Source organism: Pristiophorus japonicus, chromosome 7 (genome assembly GCF_044704955.1).
Source record: "Pristiophorus japonicus isolate sPriJap1 chromosome 7, sPriJap1.hap1, whole genome shotgun sequence".
NCBI lineage: Eukaryota > Metazoa > Chordata > Chondrichthyes > Pristiophoridae > Pristiophorus > Pristiophorus japonicus.
This window is the reverse complement of record NC_091983.1, coordinates 174,848,488-174,865,626: the sequence shown is the minus strand read 5'-3', so window position 1 is coordinate 174,865,626 and position 17,139 is coordinate 174,848,488. Positions and strand designations below refer to the sequence as shown.

Sequence of the window (17,139 nt, the reverse complement as noted above, 5' to 3'; positions counted from 1 at the left end):
CAACAGTTATTCCTCAACTGACATGTAAAACAGATGATGTGGTCATTTATTTCATTGTTGTTTGTGGAATCTTGCAGATCATTTCTTTTATTACTGTTTGTGGGACCCTCCCTAAACCTCTCTGGCTCTCTCCTCCTTAAAACTTACCTCACAAACCAAGCTTTTAGTCAACCCTCCTAAAAGCTCCTTTGGATTAGTGTTCATTTTTATCTGATGAAGCTTCTGTGTTGGGATGTTTTCCTACATTAAAGGCGCTATATTAATGCAAGTTGTTGCTGCTGTGCAGATTTGTTGCCACACTTCCTACATTACAACTACACTTCAAATGTACTTCACTGTCTACAAAGCTCTTTGGGACATGTGAAAGGCGTTATATAAATTTAAGTTCTTTCTTATCTTTAAGATGGGCATCTTAATCTTTGTCTGGTTTGAAAACAAAATGAATTTAAATAAAACAATGTTTCTCCCCCCCCCACTGTATTTCATCTTGTCTTTTGTATTTTATGATTCATTCAGCTCTTCTCACTGCTGGCTAAGCTACTCTTTGGAACAGTGCTTTAAACCTGCCAACAAACTGGCCAGTTACTTGTGGCAACTGTAATTGCAACAATAGCTTGCAACACTTCATCACAACCAAAACAACCCATCCCTACGTAGATATTATAGTCCAACTCAAACATTCATTATGTTCAGATAGTAAAGAATAAGACCTGAACTATGTTAAAAGTGAGAGTTTCTAAAATGGTCTGACCTTGCCTTTGTGTAGGAAGGCGATTTACTGAACAATACTGAATTATTCCAAAGCACAGATACAATAAGGGTGGCTTAAACAGTAAATATTACAAAAGAATCAATAGCACTGATGGTAATTATATTTTGTTCTTGAAACTCTATGGTCCTTGCTATAAACAACTAAAGACATTAAAATATGCGAACAAAATCTTATTCGTTGCTTCAATGTTATGTGAATCACAGCTTTCTTGCCAACTCATTACACAGTAGCACCTTCGAAAACTGGCCAAAATGGTAACAGCATCACACCATCTGCATGCTACTGTACTGTTAATGATGCTCAATTGCCCAACCTTCAAGTCTAGCTGCTTATAGGCACATCACTTGTGTTTAGTTTTTGTTCTGTAGACTCTAAAATTACTAAAGATGCACCAGAAAACCATAGGTTTTCATTACTGAAATCAACAGAACCCAACTATGTGCTTCAAAATAATAATCACTTTAATGACTACCAAGATAGCCTAAATTAACACTACTGCTGTTTTAATAATAAGGGCAAGGTGTAGGCAGATGGAAAATTTATCTCCAATATGCTGTTCACGTGTTCTATCAATATTTACAAAATTCCTGACATTGAAAAAATATTATTTTCCACTTCTCCTAAGTTACTGCTCTATGTCAAACTTGATTTCTCTAATGCTGTACTCACTGATCCCAACCTTCAAATTCGGCAAAACTTTCCTGCCATCCACATTCTCTCCTACACCAAGTCCAGCTTGCCCATCATCTCAACTAACCTACACTGGTTTCCTGCTTCCCCAATATTTTGGATTTAAAATCCCTCATCTACATCTACAAATTCCTCCACAACCTTCTCCAGCTTTACATTCCCTCACATGCCATTCACTCATCTCTCTTTATCCTCACACACATCATGCCCCCCACCCCTCTCTCAATTTCACTCCAGGTGGAAGACCCATCAGCCAACTCAACATTACTATCTAGAACTTCCTTGTTAAACCACTCCACCTATTTCTACCCCCCTTAGTCTTGAAAAGCTTTATTCAAAACCCATATCCCCAGTCACCTGTCCAACAAAGGCTCAGCATGTGTTTTATCTCCTCTGTGAAGCACATTGGATGTTTTTCTAGGTTATAAATGTAAGCTGTTGTTGGTTGGAAATTACATACACAGTATAGGGTATTACTAATTTGCAATCTGGTATCTGTAATATACCTAATAGACTAGATGATTTAAAATCAACTTAGAAGAGTATGCTAAATGAGAGTAGGGAGTAAATTTGTGCAACACTAGCCATTATTAATAACGGTCTTCGACACAAAACGTTAGCTCTGTTTTTCTCTCCACAGATGCTGCCTGACCCACTGAGATTTCCAGCACTTTCTGTTTTTATTAATAAGGAATCAATGGGTACTGACCGGCAAGGCTCCACAAGGCTGGAAGTAGGTAAAGGTATCTAAAAAGGTTAACAAATTTGACTCAAGCAACTACAGATCAAAAATAGGTAAAATGATGGAATCGAAAAGTACCTGTATAGCAAATACTTAAGAAATAGTCAGCATGGATTTTGAAAAGGAAGATCTTGCCTAACAATCTCTGACTTCTTTGAGGACGTCAAAGATGCATGGTGGCACTCCATGATTTAGCCTATTTGAAATCTCTCCCCCTCCATCACCATGAATCAACTCATAAACCCAAAAGTGCAAGATAAATAAAGTGTCAACAAAACAGAATGCTGGCAACAGAGTTTTTAATTAAACTAAAAGCCACAGAAATTCAGAAAAGCACGAGACTGGATACAAAGCTCATTCAAAAAGATAGCCGAGAAGACTCAAGAGAGAGTATGTCAGACTTAAGGTGGGAGAAGAGAGAGGTTTGATGGAAGCAATACTTGGATCTGTTTTATTTCCAATGTAAGTTAATCGCCTGGATGCTAAATCCAATTAAGAGAGAGCAGTAGAGACAGAGAATGCAACAAAAGATTTTCAAATGGATTTAGATTGTTTATTCAATAAAGCAGATGATCCATTTACCAGTGTAAAACTAACGTATTGTATAATTATAATTCATGATTTCTGATAAACAAGTGGAATTAAATGATATATTTAGAAAAGGACTAAGAGTAAACATGTTCAGACAACATGGAAATAATTTTAAAAATCTAATAGAATGCACACCAAAAAACTCTACAGAAATTGAATAAACTATCTAAATCCATTTGCAAATCTTTTGTTGCATTCTCTGTCTCTACCGCTCTCTGTTTTAGTTGGATTTAGTCTCCAGGAGATTAACTTACATTGGAAATAACACAGATCCAAGTATTGCTTCCATCAAACCTCTCCTCCCCGTCAAGGCTTTATAATGAATGCACTGCTCAGACCACAATAATATACGCATTAAAAAGGATACTGTAAGACTGACCTCAAGTATAAAAGGAGATTGGCGAGGAGAGCAGATTAAGCTTTACAGTCTGGAAAGGCATTTAAGAGGGGTCTCACAAATCAAAGTACATAAAATATGAAATAGTGTAAATAAGGTAACCCAAATTATTCAAGTTGAGCAAGGAATACAGGACTAGAGAAAATAAATGAAAATTAGCAGAAAATAAATTTAAGACAGCGAATAAAGGACTACTTTTACTCAAATAGTGGTAAAGCAAAAACATTGCCCATTCAAAATATAGCTGGATTCTATGCAACAAAGGTTTACTAGAGAAATAAGCTTCAATTGGCGAATGATCTTTCTCGCGCTTGAACTTTATCCTCAAACATGGAATGTTCCCAATGTTGGGGAAGTCCAGAACCAGGGGTCACAGTCTGAGGATAAGGGGTAAGCCATTTAGGACCGAGATGAGGAGAAACTTCTTCACCCAGAGAGTGGTGAACCTGTGGAATTCTCTACCACAGAAAGTAGTTGAGGCCAATTCACTAAATATATTCAAAAGGGAGTTAGATGAAGTCCTTACTACTCGGGGGATCAAGGGGTATGGCGAGAAAGCAGGAAGGGGGTACTGAAGTTTCATGTTCAGCCATGAACTCATTGAATGGCGGTGCAGGCTAGAAGGGCTGAATGGCCTGCTCCTGCACCTATTTTCTATGTTTCTATCCCAAAAGATCAATCATCCTGCTCCACGGTGGTATGATTGATAAGTGGTGTGCTGGTCAAATAATCAGGTGGCAGGCTTGTAAAGAGGCACCCTGGCCTGTTTCAACTCCTCCAACAGGCAGCTGAGATGGACAGTTACTCCCTGGGAGGAAGCTTATGTAAATATCCATCAAAACTGAGATATAACTTGGTTCCTCTATCTGTAATTCCATCACATAATATTGTACACCTACCATATCAGCATGTGGGGGCTGGTGGACACCAGTGTGATCAACAGCGACCACATCTGCAGTAAGTGTTGGAGGCTCGAGGAACATGTTGATGAGCTGGAATCAGAGCTTCAAAAACTACAACACATCAGGTAGGATGAGAGTTACCTGGACGCGGTGTTCCAGTAGAGAGTCACACCCCTTAAGTTAAATAATTCAAATTTGGTCTGTAGTCAGGGACAGGAGGGTGTGACTACAAGTGAGGCAGGAATGGGGACCCAGGATGTAGTGATGGAGGAGACTCAGCCCTTTCAATTGTCCATCTGGTACAAGGTTCTTACGCTCTCCGTGGACGAGAGCTAGGACTGCAGGGAGGATGAGCAAATTGACCACAGCACCGTGGTACAGAGAACCGTTCAAATTGGAGAAGTAAAAAGAAATGTGGTAGTGGTAGGGGATAGTATAATTAGGGGGATACTGTTCTCTGCCGAGAGCATGACTCCCGAAGGCTGTGTTGCCTGCCCAGTGCCAGGGTTAAGGACATCTCCTCTGGGCTGGAGAGGAACTTGGAGTGGGAGGGGGAAGATCCAGTTGTCGTGGTCCATGCAAGTACCAATGACATAGGTACGACAAAGTAAGAGGTTCTGCTGAGGGAGTATGAGCAGCTAGGGGCTAAATTAAAAAGCAGAACCATAAAAAGGTAATAATCTCTGGATTACTACCTGAGCCACAAGCAAATTTGCATAGGGCAAATAGGATCAGAGAGATGAACAATTGGTTCAAAGGCTGGTGTGGAAGAAATGGGTTTCAATTCATGGGGCACTGGCACCAGTACTGGGATTAGAGGAAGCTGTTCTGTAGGTACGGGCTTCACTTGAACCAGGCTGGGGCCAGTGGCCTGGCGAATCGAGTAACTAGGACTGTAGATAGGGCTTTAAACTGGGGGGGGGGGGGGGGGGGATCCGGTGAGTGGAAATTTAAAAAGTCAAAGAGAAAAAAGGCATTAATGCAGAGTAGCGATAGGGGTAATAACCAGAGTCTGACAGAAAGGGACAGTGTATGCAAACAAGAGTGCATCAGAAAGATGGGGTCAGAGTAGGGAAAAATGGTAAAAAGACAAAATTTAAAGCTCTATATCTGAACGCACACAGTTGTATCAAGATAGATGAGTTGACGGCACAAACAGAAATAAATGGGTATGATCGGATAGCCATTAGAGATGTGGTTGCAAGGTGACCATGGCTGGGAGCTGAATATTTAGGGGCATTTGCCATTTCATAGAAACATAGAAAATAGGTGTAAGAGTAGGCCATTCAGTCCTTCCAGCCTGCACCACCATTCAATATGATCATGGCTGATCATGCAACTTCAGTACCCCATTCCTATTTTCTCTCCATACCCTTTGATCCCTTTAGCCTTAAGGACCACATCTAACTCCCTTTCGTAAGGATAGGCAGAAAAGAAAAGGAGGTGGGGTAGCCCTATTAACAAGGAATGAGATCAGTGCAGTAGTAAGAAATGATATTGGCTCAGAAGATCAAGATGTATAATAGGTTTGGGTGGAGATAAGAAATAATAAGGGAAATAAGTCACTTGTGGGAGTGGTCTATAGGCCCCCAAACAATAACCATACCGTAGGACGGAGTATAAATCAAGAAATAATGGGGGCTTGTAAGAAAGATACTGCAATAATCATTGGCAATTTTAATCTTCATATTGATTGGACAAATCAAATTGGTAAAGGTAGCCTTGAGGAAGAGTATGCGGGATGGTTTCTTGGAACAATACGCTGTGGAACCAACCAGGGAGCAGAGTATTTTAGATCTGGTAATGTGTAACGAGTCTGGATTAATTAATGATCTCATAGATAAGGATCCTCTTGGGAAGAGTGATCAAAGCATGGTACAATTTCAAATTCAGTTTGAGGGTGAGAAACTTGGGTCTCAAACTAGTGTCCTGAACTTAATAAAGGTAATTACAAAAGGTATGAAGGCAGAGTTGGTTAAAGTGGACTGGGAAAATATATTAAAAGGGTAAGACTGTAGAAAAGCAGTGGCAAACATTTAAGGAGATATTTCATAACTCTCAGCAAAGATATAGTCCAGTGAGAAAGACTCCAAGAGAAGGATGAACCATCCATGGCTAATTAAGTAAAGGATGGTATCAAATTGAACACAAAGGAATACAATGTTGCAAAGAATAGTGGAAGGCCAGAGGATTGGGAATTTTTTAGAAACCAGCAAAGAATGACTAAAAAAAAAGCTAGTTAGTTTGAGAGTAAACTAGCAAGAAATATAAAAAGACAGTAAGAGCTTATATAGGTATATGAAAGAGAGTAGCTAAAGTAAACATGGTCCCTTAGCGGATAAGACTGGGGAATTAATAATGGGAAAGAGGGAAATAGCAGAGACTTTCAACAAATATTTTGTATTGGTCTTCACGGTAGAAGACACCAAAAACATCCCAATAATTGATCATCAAAGAGCTATGGGGGGGGGGGGGGGGAGAAAAGAGGGCTTTGTCACGATCACTGGAGAAAAAGTACTAGGCAAACTAATGGGACTAAAGGTGGACAAGTCCCCTGGACAAGATGGCCTGCATCCTAGGGTCTTGAAAGGGGTGGCTGCAGAGATAGTGGATGCATTGGTTGCAATCTATCAAAATTCCGTGTATTCTGGAGAGGTCCCAGCGGATTGGAAAACCGCAAATGTAACGCCGCTATTTAAGAAAGTAGGGAGACAGAAAACTGTAAACTATAGACCAGTTAGCCCAACATCTGTCATTGGGAAAATGTCGTAGTCCATCATGAAGGAAGAAGTAGCAGGACATTTAGAAAATCATAATGAAATCAAGCAGAGTCAGCATGGTTTTATGAAGGGGAAATCATGTTTGACAAATTTGCTGGAGTTCTGGATAAAAGGGAGCCAGCAGCTGTCGTGTATTTGGATTTCCAGAAAGTATTCGATAAAGGTGCCATGTAAAAGGTTACTGCACAAGATAAGAGCTCACAGGATTGGGGGTCATATATTAGCGTAGATAGAGGATTGGCTAACTAACAGAAAGCAGATTCGGGATAAATGGGTAATTTTCAGGTTGGCAAACTATAACTAGTGGGGTGCCCACTGGGATTAGCACTGGGGCCTCAACTATTTACAATTTATTTAAATCACTTGGATGAAGGGACCAAGTGTAATGTAACCAAATTTTCTGATGATACAAAGAAAGTTGTGAGGAGGACACAACAAATCTACAAAAGGGATATAGATAGGCTAAGTGAGTGGACAAAAATTCGGCAGAAGGAGTATAATGTGGGAAAATGTGAGGTTATCCACTTTGGTAGGAAAAATAAAAAAGCAAATTATTTTTTAAATGGAGATTACAAAATGCTGCAGTAGAGGGGGGTCTTGGGTCCTTGTACATGAAACACAAAAAGTTAGCATGCAGGTACAGCAATTAATTAGGAAGGCAAATTGAATGTTGGCCTTTATTGCAAGGGGGATGGAGTATAAAAGTAGGGAAGTCTGCTACAACTAATGACAGCTGGAGTACAGCGTACAGTTTTGTTCTTATTTAGGGAGGGATATACTTGCATTGGAAGCAGTTCAGAGAAGGTTCACGAGGTTGATTCCTGAGATGAAGAAAGTTTGATCAGGTTGGGCCTACTCTCACTGGTGTTTAGAAGACTGAAAGGTGATGTTATTAAAAAGTATGAGATTCTGAGGGGGCTTGACAAGGTAGATGCAGAAAGGATGGTTCCCACATGTGCGGATCGAGAACTAAGGGCATTGTTTCGGAATAAGGGGTCGCCCATTTAAAACGGAAATGGAGGAGGAATTTCTTCTCTCATAGGATTGTAAATCTTTGGAAAACTCTATCCCAGAGAGCTTTGGAGGCTGGGTCATTGAATGTATTTGAGGTGGAATTCGACAGATTTTTGAACGATAAGAGAGTCAAGGGTTTTGGGGAGCGGGTGGGGAAGTGAAGTTGATGCCAGGATTAGATCAGCCATGATCTTATTAAATGGTAATAATGGTCTTATTTGGTCCTTTCGGCCCAGGATGGCAGCGGGCCGGCCCGCACCTATACCGGGCCGAAATAACACAGCCCTCCCCCACCTACTTGCCCTATCTTCAGCTCTGCTGAACAATGGCATCTTCTCTCCGCTGATGTTCTCTTCTCTGCGCCGATTTCCTTAAGTGTAGGGAAGGTTTTTCACAAGGGTGCAGTGCGCCATTTTAGAAAGAAAAACGTACTTGGCCAAACTCGCTTAAAATGGCCAGAAATGGCACATGGCAGGTTCTGCCCCCAGTGACGTAAAAAAAAAAAATCGGGAACTAAAAAAATTGGACATACCTACTTTAGAACAGCGCAGAAACTTTGGCCAAACTTGCAGATTATTGCCTGCTCCAAAAAAAAAGCTGCATACGACAAAAGAACAGCGCAGAATGGTGGTCAAAATTGAGCCCTAGATTTCCACAATTCTAAAGGTTTCAATACATATTATTAAAGGACCTGGAAGTGAACATGGGAATGAGGGACGAAACACCACTTTGAGAAACTGTGTATTTTTTCTTGTGGGACAATAACCAACAATTAAATTACAATATATTTTGATTCACTTTTAAAATGGACAATCCTAGTTATATTCTGCATATATACAGAGTATAATTAATATTTCCCATTTTAAATGTTAGTCAAAATACATTAGTAAAGTAATAACATTTAAAATGGAAGGAGTTCAAGAAGTTTGCTTAAATCTCTTTATAGTTTAAGATGTGACATACTAGAGGTTGTGTCTGCTGCAGACATTGACTTGCGCTAAGTGATCTGCATGGAAACAAGAAATGTACATGATGTAATTAAAGTTTGATATAAAATATCAAGATCTGGAAGTTCCACCTCTTTCATTTTGATTGACATTTCAAAGCCTATCATCCCATGCAATTAAAGATACTCACTATTCAAAAAAGTCATGTCAAGCTGGGTCAGAGAGGCAAGTATAACGTAGGTCTTTTTGATCTCCTGACCCCATTTGCCTCAAGCAAAGCACAAAGAAAATAGCAAAAGCCCCATCAGAATAATGGTTTCTAAATTATATGAACAACTAGACATAGAAGTAAAGTTGGTGGGAATGGGTGGTGAAGAGAAGTGGCTGTACACAGTCAAGAAATTAGTTATAAGCTATGTTATACCCCCAATTTCAAATATTATATGGCATATAATTTGAGCCCATATGCCAAATAATGAGAAAGAATATTAAAGTATAAAACAATTGTCTTTTGTGCAAAGAAGAGATGACAGAATAAGAATTCGGTTATTGAGGTGGTGGATGAGTTTATTACATGACTGCACTGAACAAAGAAAGATATTCTATGTCTCCCCCCACCGCCATCCCATTTGCCAAAGGCATGAAACAAAATTTTCCGAACACCTTTAACCATCAACCTGCAAACATGGCTGTCTGTATATATATGAGAATTTAACTTAGCTATTCATAGACATAGGTCAGATTATTAAATGCAATGAATTTGTAAGCAATTTATTTTAAAATGTTATTTCATGTCTGTTACCTATGTGAAAATTAACTGCAGTCAATTCCATTGAAATAAAATCAAAAATAAAATGTGTTGTGTATATCATATCTAATATAATTCCAGCTTCATTTTTTTATTCTTATATTATGCTTTAAAGTATTTTTCCAACGATTCTTCTCTTCCACAGGCTGTAAACCATTCTTAGGATATGATTCCATGGGGCTGGATACCCTCCAATGCCGACCCGTGACCATTATTCATGCGTGAGCCTCGACTATGACAAGTTATTCAACCAAGGAGGCAGTCATAGCTGCGCCCAAACGTGTCCTAACTTGCTGTTCATATGTGCACTTCCAGCAAGGTCACTGGATAGCAATCAGAAGCAGGAATGCCGATTGACTTTCCTTTCCCTAACCAATGGGTATTAAGGTCAATTCCGGTGTCCCTACCACCATCCTACCAATATCAGCTAACTCAAGATAGAATAGCACACAAGAAATAGGAGGAGTAGGCCATTCGGCCCCTCGAGTCTGCTCCGCCATTCAATAAGATCATGGCTGATCTTCTACCTCAACATCTAAATAAGTAGAGATTGAACCTGGGAATGACTCAGCTGTTCACTGGATAAAGTCGATAGGAAGGGGAAACTTTGTACTCCCTGAACAATTTAGCATGTACTGCACAAATGTATTTGTTGGAATCATCATTAACAAAATAAATCAGACTTTGAGTCATTTGGATGTTATCTTTATTTTAATGGAGCATTCCAAGACCAATTTAAATAACATATGCCACTCTAATTCGATTGAGTTTAGTCTCCTCCACAATAAGCAACATCTATGTACAATGATGCGAGTATAAACTAGATTAGTAAATTTATTCAATCATTTTGCTGAAACTGTGATTTATAAATGATATGAAAATGGGACAAATATTCTTGAGTAGTTACTGTCTGACAATCTGAGGGAGCTGGGTAACAACCTCTGTACAGTCATTAACTCTGTGTGGGCTCTGGTATGTAAATCACAAGTGAGATTCTTCTTGATTAAATATTAGGTGACATAATTAAAATGTTTTCAGGACAACAGAGGTCATCCTCAAAATTGATTCTGAAGAAGTATCATCAAGCAACAGATTCCCCATACTCAAGCAACCTTGCTGCAATCCTAGTATATATTAAATCATCAATTTGTTCATTTAGTTCCAGAAACAGTTTCCAGCAATGTAATCAAATTTCAGCTTAAATTTAAAAAAGATAAAAACAATGTTTTACAGAATTCTAAAATTAGCATTAATGGTGACATTTATTTTGTAAATTGGAAGATTACAAAATTACTTTGCCACAAGGTGACAACTTCAAATTAATGTTCCATGGTCAACTCCATATCCTACCCAAAATCAGAAGACATTTGATTTAAAATACAATTTTAATTATGAGGATTAGAAGGTGCAGTGAAACAAAACGTTGTCCTTTTGCTTCCGAGACCTGGATTAAAGTTCAGTCTCTAACCTTTCTCAACTATATACGGTTGCAATTCAAATTATTTTGGGCAGTTTGGGACATGACTCCATAATAACAACAACTCCTACAATGTGATACTGGACTCCCGACTATGGGAGGCGGCCCAAGGAAGCAGAAACCTTAAAATGGAGTCTCTCCCTCAAATTAAAAAAAACTCCCCTTCTCTCAAAATCAAATCTTGTCACTATTGCAATTTGCACCAATTTACAAAATTCAAATAAATAAATTTCAGTGCTTCCCCATGTCTCCATGGACAATAATATGTCAGTGTTCTACCTAGCCTTACAAAGCTGGAATATTACCACTGTGGTCCCTTGTCTGTGTTGAATTAGCTGACCTACACCAGCATGGCAGTAGTACGCTAAAATTGAACTCGGACATCCTGGACTCGCTCCAAGGATTTTCAATTCTGATTGTTAATGCCAGGTCAGGACAAAACCAGACTTGCTACACTGCCTTACGTGGTGAATGGCCAGCCCACCTAATATCTCCTTCTTTGACTCAGAGCCTTTTTTTTTAAATCTGATTACGCTTTTGTAAAGCACCTTAGCATGTTTTTCTATGCAAGTTATTGTTGTTGTTTAGTCTCACAGATGAAGAATGGAGAAAGTACAGGAGGGTTGCCCCTAAATGCCTGTGGATCTATGCTGCAGCATGAGTCACTAGATCCAGAAATAGAAACATAGAAACATAGAAAATAGGTGCAGGAGTAGGCCATTCAGCCCTTCTAGCCTGCACTGCCATTCAATGAGTTCATGGCTGAACATGAAACTTCAGTACCCCCTTCCTGCTTTCTCGCCATACCCCTTGATCCCCCGAGTAGTAAGGACTTCATCTAACTCCCTTTTGAATATATTTAGTGAATTGGCCTCAACTACTTTCTGTGGTAGAGAATTCCACAGGTTCACCACTCTCTGGGTGAAGAAGTTTCTCCTCATCTCGTTCTTAAATAGCTTACTCCTTATCCTCAGACTGTGACCCCTGGTTCTGGACTTCCCCAACATTGGGAACATTCTTCCTGCATCTAACCTGTCTAAACCCGTCAGAATTTTAAACGTTTCTATGAGGTCCCCTCTCATTCTTCTGAACTCCAGTGAATACAAGCCCAGTTGATCCAGTCTTTCTTGATAGGTCAGTCCCACCATCCCGGGAATCAGTCTGGTGAAGACTGTGGGTTGAAGAGAAAAGGGAAGAAATTGGAACAAAAAACTAGTATGTTAAACATTTTGTTCCCAAAACCATTTTTGCATAATTTGTACTATTTTTGTAGTTTACTCATGAAAGTTGATGGCAAGTTATTAATACTGCACTGACCTGTTTGCTTTTATCACTACCACTGTACATTATATCGAAAGGATGTCGAGTTTGATTAATTCTTATTCTAACTGGAAATGGCAAATATTTATTAGCTGTTGTACATACATTTAGAACAAGTAGGGCTGTTTCTGAATTGTGTATAATTTTGTATTTTTCCATTATCTCAAAATAAATTATACTAAATCAATAGGAATGAATGATGCTATTTTTTGTCATAAATGTTCCCTAGGGATATATCTGGAGTGATTAACCTTTTTCTGGGCAGGTCAAATGTTCTGAGCTGTAATCTTCCTTGCTACACATGTGCTGGATCCATACACTGTCAGCTGCAACACTCTGCATTTTTAACAAAATTTGCCAACAGTAAATTATGCATTTTTTTTGACCTGTATCAATGTGTAATGTTGAAAGATTTTACAGATATACCCGATTTCTCTCTCACTGGTGAACTCTTGGAAACTGGCACATTCAAAATGATCTTGAATATCTCATGGAGCAATTTAAAAAATCCCCTTAGTCATTACAATTCAGATACCGAATAATATTGATTTCTTTCCTGAAAGATCAAATTTAACTGGACTAAATGTGAAGACTGATTTCTAAATGCTAAACAACCATTCAAAATATTATCAGCCAGTATTAAAATCAGATTAACAGCTTGTGTTGTGCTATCTCTATTCCGACACGCAGCTTGTTTGAGGGGAACTATGAAATTAAATTAAAAGGAACATAAAAACAAAAATATCAAAATATTTTACAGGCATATCAATTAAAAAAAAAGACGGTTGGGATGGGAATAGGGCCATTAAGGGATAGACAGGATAATACCACAGGTAACGATAGAGAGATGGCAAAAATAACTATTTTGTTTCAGTATTTATCAGGGAGATAGAACAGGTAGACATGACATTGGATGATCAGATTAGTAATGAGGTAAGTGCATTTAAAATAAAAATAGAGGGGATATATTAAATAAACTAATCAAACTCAAAGAGCAAAAATAAAATCCACGCATTTTTAAAGAATCTCGGGAAGATATAGCAGAGGCATTTCTACACATATTTAATAATTTGTTAGAAAAAGGTGTAGTGCCAGAGGACTGACGGATAGCTAATGTAATACCTATATTTAAGAAGTGGGGGTGAAACATATCCAGGGAATTATATACCAGTCAGCTCAACATCGGCAGTAGGAAAAATAATGGAACCCCGACTAAAGGAGAAAATAAAACATCTAGAAACCAAAAATATAATAATGAATAGTCAGCATGGATTTCAAAAGGGAAAGTCTTGCTTGACCAACCTCATTGAATTTTTTGAAGAGGTAACAGAGAGAGGAGCAATGGTAATGCAGTAGATGTAATTTATATAGATTTTCAAAAGGCCTTCGATAAGGTACCACATAATAGACCAATGAACAAGGTCAGAGAATGCGGAGTCAGGGGACAAGTAGCAGAATGGATAGCTAGCTGGTTTCAAGACAGAAAGCAAAGAGTAGGGGTAAAAAGTAGCTATAGGTGGGTAGTGGTGTTCCACAAGGATCAGTGCTGAGACCACTGCTGTTCAAAATTTATATTAACGATTTAAACTTTGGAATCAAAAACACAATTTCTAAATTTGCGGATGACACCAAATTGGGGGGGGGGGGGGGGAGTTTAGGCAATGCCAAGAAGGACTGCAACAAATTCGAGGACGACATTAATAAACTTGCAGAATGGACATATAATTGGCAAATGAAGTTCAACACAGATAAATGTGTGGTATTACATTTTGGTAGGAAGAATAGGGAGGTCACTTATTACTTGGAGGGTGCGAGTCTAGGTGGGCTAGAAGAACAAAGGGATCTGGGAGTACAAATACACAAATCACAAAGTTGCAATACTGGTTAGCAAGGCCATAAAAAATGAAAGCAAGCACTTGGATTTATTTCTAGAGGTATAGAATTTAAAAGCAGGGAAGTTATGCTAAACCTGTAGCGAACCTTGGTTAGATCACACTTCAAGTACTGCGTACAGTTTTGGTCGCCATATTATAAAAAGGATATGGAGGCACTGGAGAGGGTGCAGAGAAGATTTACAAGAATACCAGAAATGCAAGGGTATTCATATCAGGAAAGAATGAACAGGCTGGATCTCTTTTCTCTTGAAAAAGGTTGAGGGGTGACCTAATAGAGGTTTTTAAAATTAAGAGAGTGGATACAGAGAAAATATTTCCACTTGTGGGTGAAAGCATAACTAGAAGCCAGGATTATATAGGATATTTGACACAGAAACAGGCCATTCAGCCCAACCAGTTCATGCCAGCATTTATGCTCCAATTGAGTCTCCTCCAGTCTTTCCTCATCTAAATCTATCAGCATAACCCTCTATTCCCTTCTCTCTCATATGCTTATCTAGTCTCCCCTTAAATGCATCTATACTATTTGCTTCAACCATTCCATGTGAGTTCCACATTCCATTCTCACCACTCTTTGGGTGAAGAAGTTTTTTCTGAATTCCCTATTGGATTTCTTGGTGACTATCTTATATTGATAGAGCAAATTAGGGTTTTGGGATGTATCCATAGGACAACTGAGTATAACACGAGGCATACTGTTTTGTCCTTGTACAAGACCTTAGTCAGGCCGCACTTGGAATACTGTATCCAGTTTTGGTCTCCTCACATGGAGAGTGATAGTGAGGCTCTGGAAAGGGTGCAGAAGAGGGCCAGTAGACTAATTCCAATTCTAAAGGATCTTAGTTATCAAGATAGGTTAAAAGAGTTGAGACTCTATCTTAAAGCAGCATAACCTTTGGGGAGATATGATTGAGGTTTATAAGATAATGAAGTGAATAGACAGTTTTCCAGCTGACAGTTTATTTCAATTAAATAGGTTAGGCAAGACCGGGGGCACAAACTTAAGTTGTACAAGGCTAAATGTCAGGAGGTGGTTCTTTACACAAAGAACAGTAGACTTCTATTACAATCTGCCTTTCATGTGGTGGATGCGCTCACTGAATTCCTTCAAGCAAAAGCTGGATTTGTTTCTGGCTGCAGCAGAAGGTAGGTACTGCAGAGAATTCAATGGCCAGAGTAATCTCCTGGATTAGTTTTGATCACGTAGATGGGTCAGAGGAGAATTTGTGGTCTAACCAAGATTCGATACAGGTTAGCATAACTTCCCTACTCTTCAATTCTATACCTCTAGAAATTAATCCTAGTGCTTGGTATGCTTTTTTATGGCCTTGTTAACCTGTGTCGCAACTTTTAGTGATACATTTAAGGGGAGGCTAGACAAGCATAGGGAGAAGGGAATAGAGGGTTATGCTGATAGATTTAGATGAGGAAAGACGGGAAGAGGCTCAAATAGAGCATAAACGCCAGCATGGACTGGCTGTGCTGAATGGCCTGTTTCTGTGCCATATATCCTATGTAATTCCTACATGAGATAAACACTTAAAGCTTTAAAATGATCACTGATAAATGTTTATTTGACAAAAACGGCTAGAGTCACCATTTATTTTCTCAGTACAAAAAAAATGGTAAAATAACAGCTTAAAACAAAAACGACTACTCCCATTAAAAAAAGCGACTGTGATGCCTGCAACTCTTCCTTCTCTCTCTCACAACACTGTTATCAAGTGAGCTCCATGTCATCCCACTGCATTGTCTCGAGTCTTAAGATTTCTGGAAATATTCAATATCGATACGTGAACAAATCAAATCAAATGAACACATAGTAAGGAAAATCATCTCGAAACATACACACCGAAAAATAATTTAAAGAATTTTGAGGCAATTAAAAAAAATATTCTGCAACTACAGACAGGATAGACCATCGCTTGCTCTAAACCCTCCTCCTGATCAGCTCGGTTAATCGCATAGTGTATTAATGGGGGAAAAATTGCACTCGCTCCCAAGCAATCGCCCGTCTATTCCAACTCCACGACGATTGCGATGGATATCAAATAACGAGAACCCCGATAATGCAGGGTCTTTCTGGGGAAATATGGTCCGGGACTGACTATGTGAGCTATTCTCGAAGATAGAGGTATTTTGTCGCTCTTACCTGGGGTGTAATCAGAGCCGCTTGCTGCACATTCGCGACAAGGTCAGTGTCTCCCCGCCTGCCGCGCGCTCCTCTCGCTCGCTCGCGCTCTCCCGGGAGGTGAGACTCTCTCTCGCGCACAACCGACCCGCCGGTAAGTGAATAAATATGACCAATGACGGTATCGTCAACAATCTAAAGCCAACTGGTACCCGATACCCTTTCGCTGTTTGGGGAGTCTTATTCAAGCCTGTGATTCGCCGCCCGACAAGAGCGCCTTTCTCACACACGCACGCAGCCCTCCCACTCGAAGGTCCTTCAGTGATTCTCCATCACTGTCCCTCCGCAGATCACCATTCGCACGGCTCACTGCGCATGCGGCCGCACCTGTCACTCGCCCATCATGGCTTAATCTGCGCATGCGCTCACAGCCCGCGCTCGCCAGACAGGACAGTGGTGCAAAACGGTACTGGGCAAGTTGCACCGAAATAAGAGCAATTACTACTGTAATTTCAGCACTCAACAGCAAATTATCAAAGAAGAAATCAAACAACAAAGTCATGAAGTAACAATTGTTTATTAACCATAAAATGATCGTTACCAGCACTTAAATTTAAATATTGAGCGTACAAAGAATTAGTGGACAGGGTTCATTTACACAATAAATAACAGA

The 17,139-nt window shown here is 39.4% G+C and overlaps 1 protein-coding gene across 1 annotated transcript in view; it reads right to left on the bottom strand.

The window, feature by feature from the left end:
* elovl4a (ELOVL fatty acid elongase 4a) overlaps positions 1-16,818 on the bottom strand; it is a 52,836-nt gene extending 36,018 nt beyond the window's left edge. The window contains exon 1 of the mRNA XM_070885579.1: positions 16,488-16,818. The gene's annotated coding sequence lies outside the window, so the exon portion shown is untranslated. The remainder of the gene's footprint in view (positions 1-16,487) is intronic.
* Between the last annotated feature and the right edge of the window lie 321 nt (positions 16,819-17,139).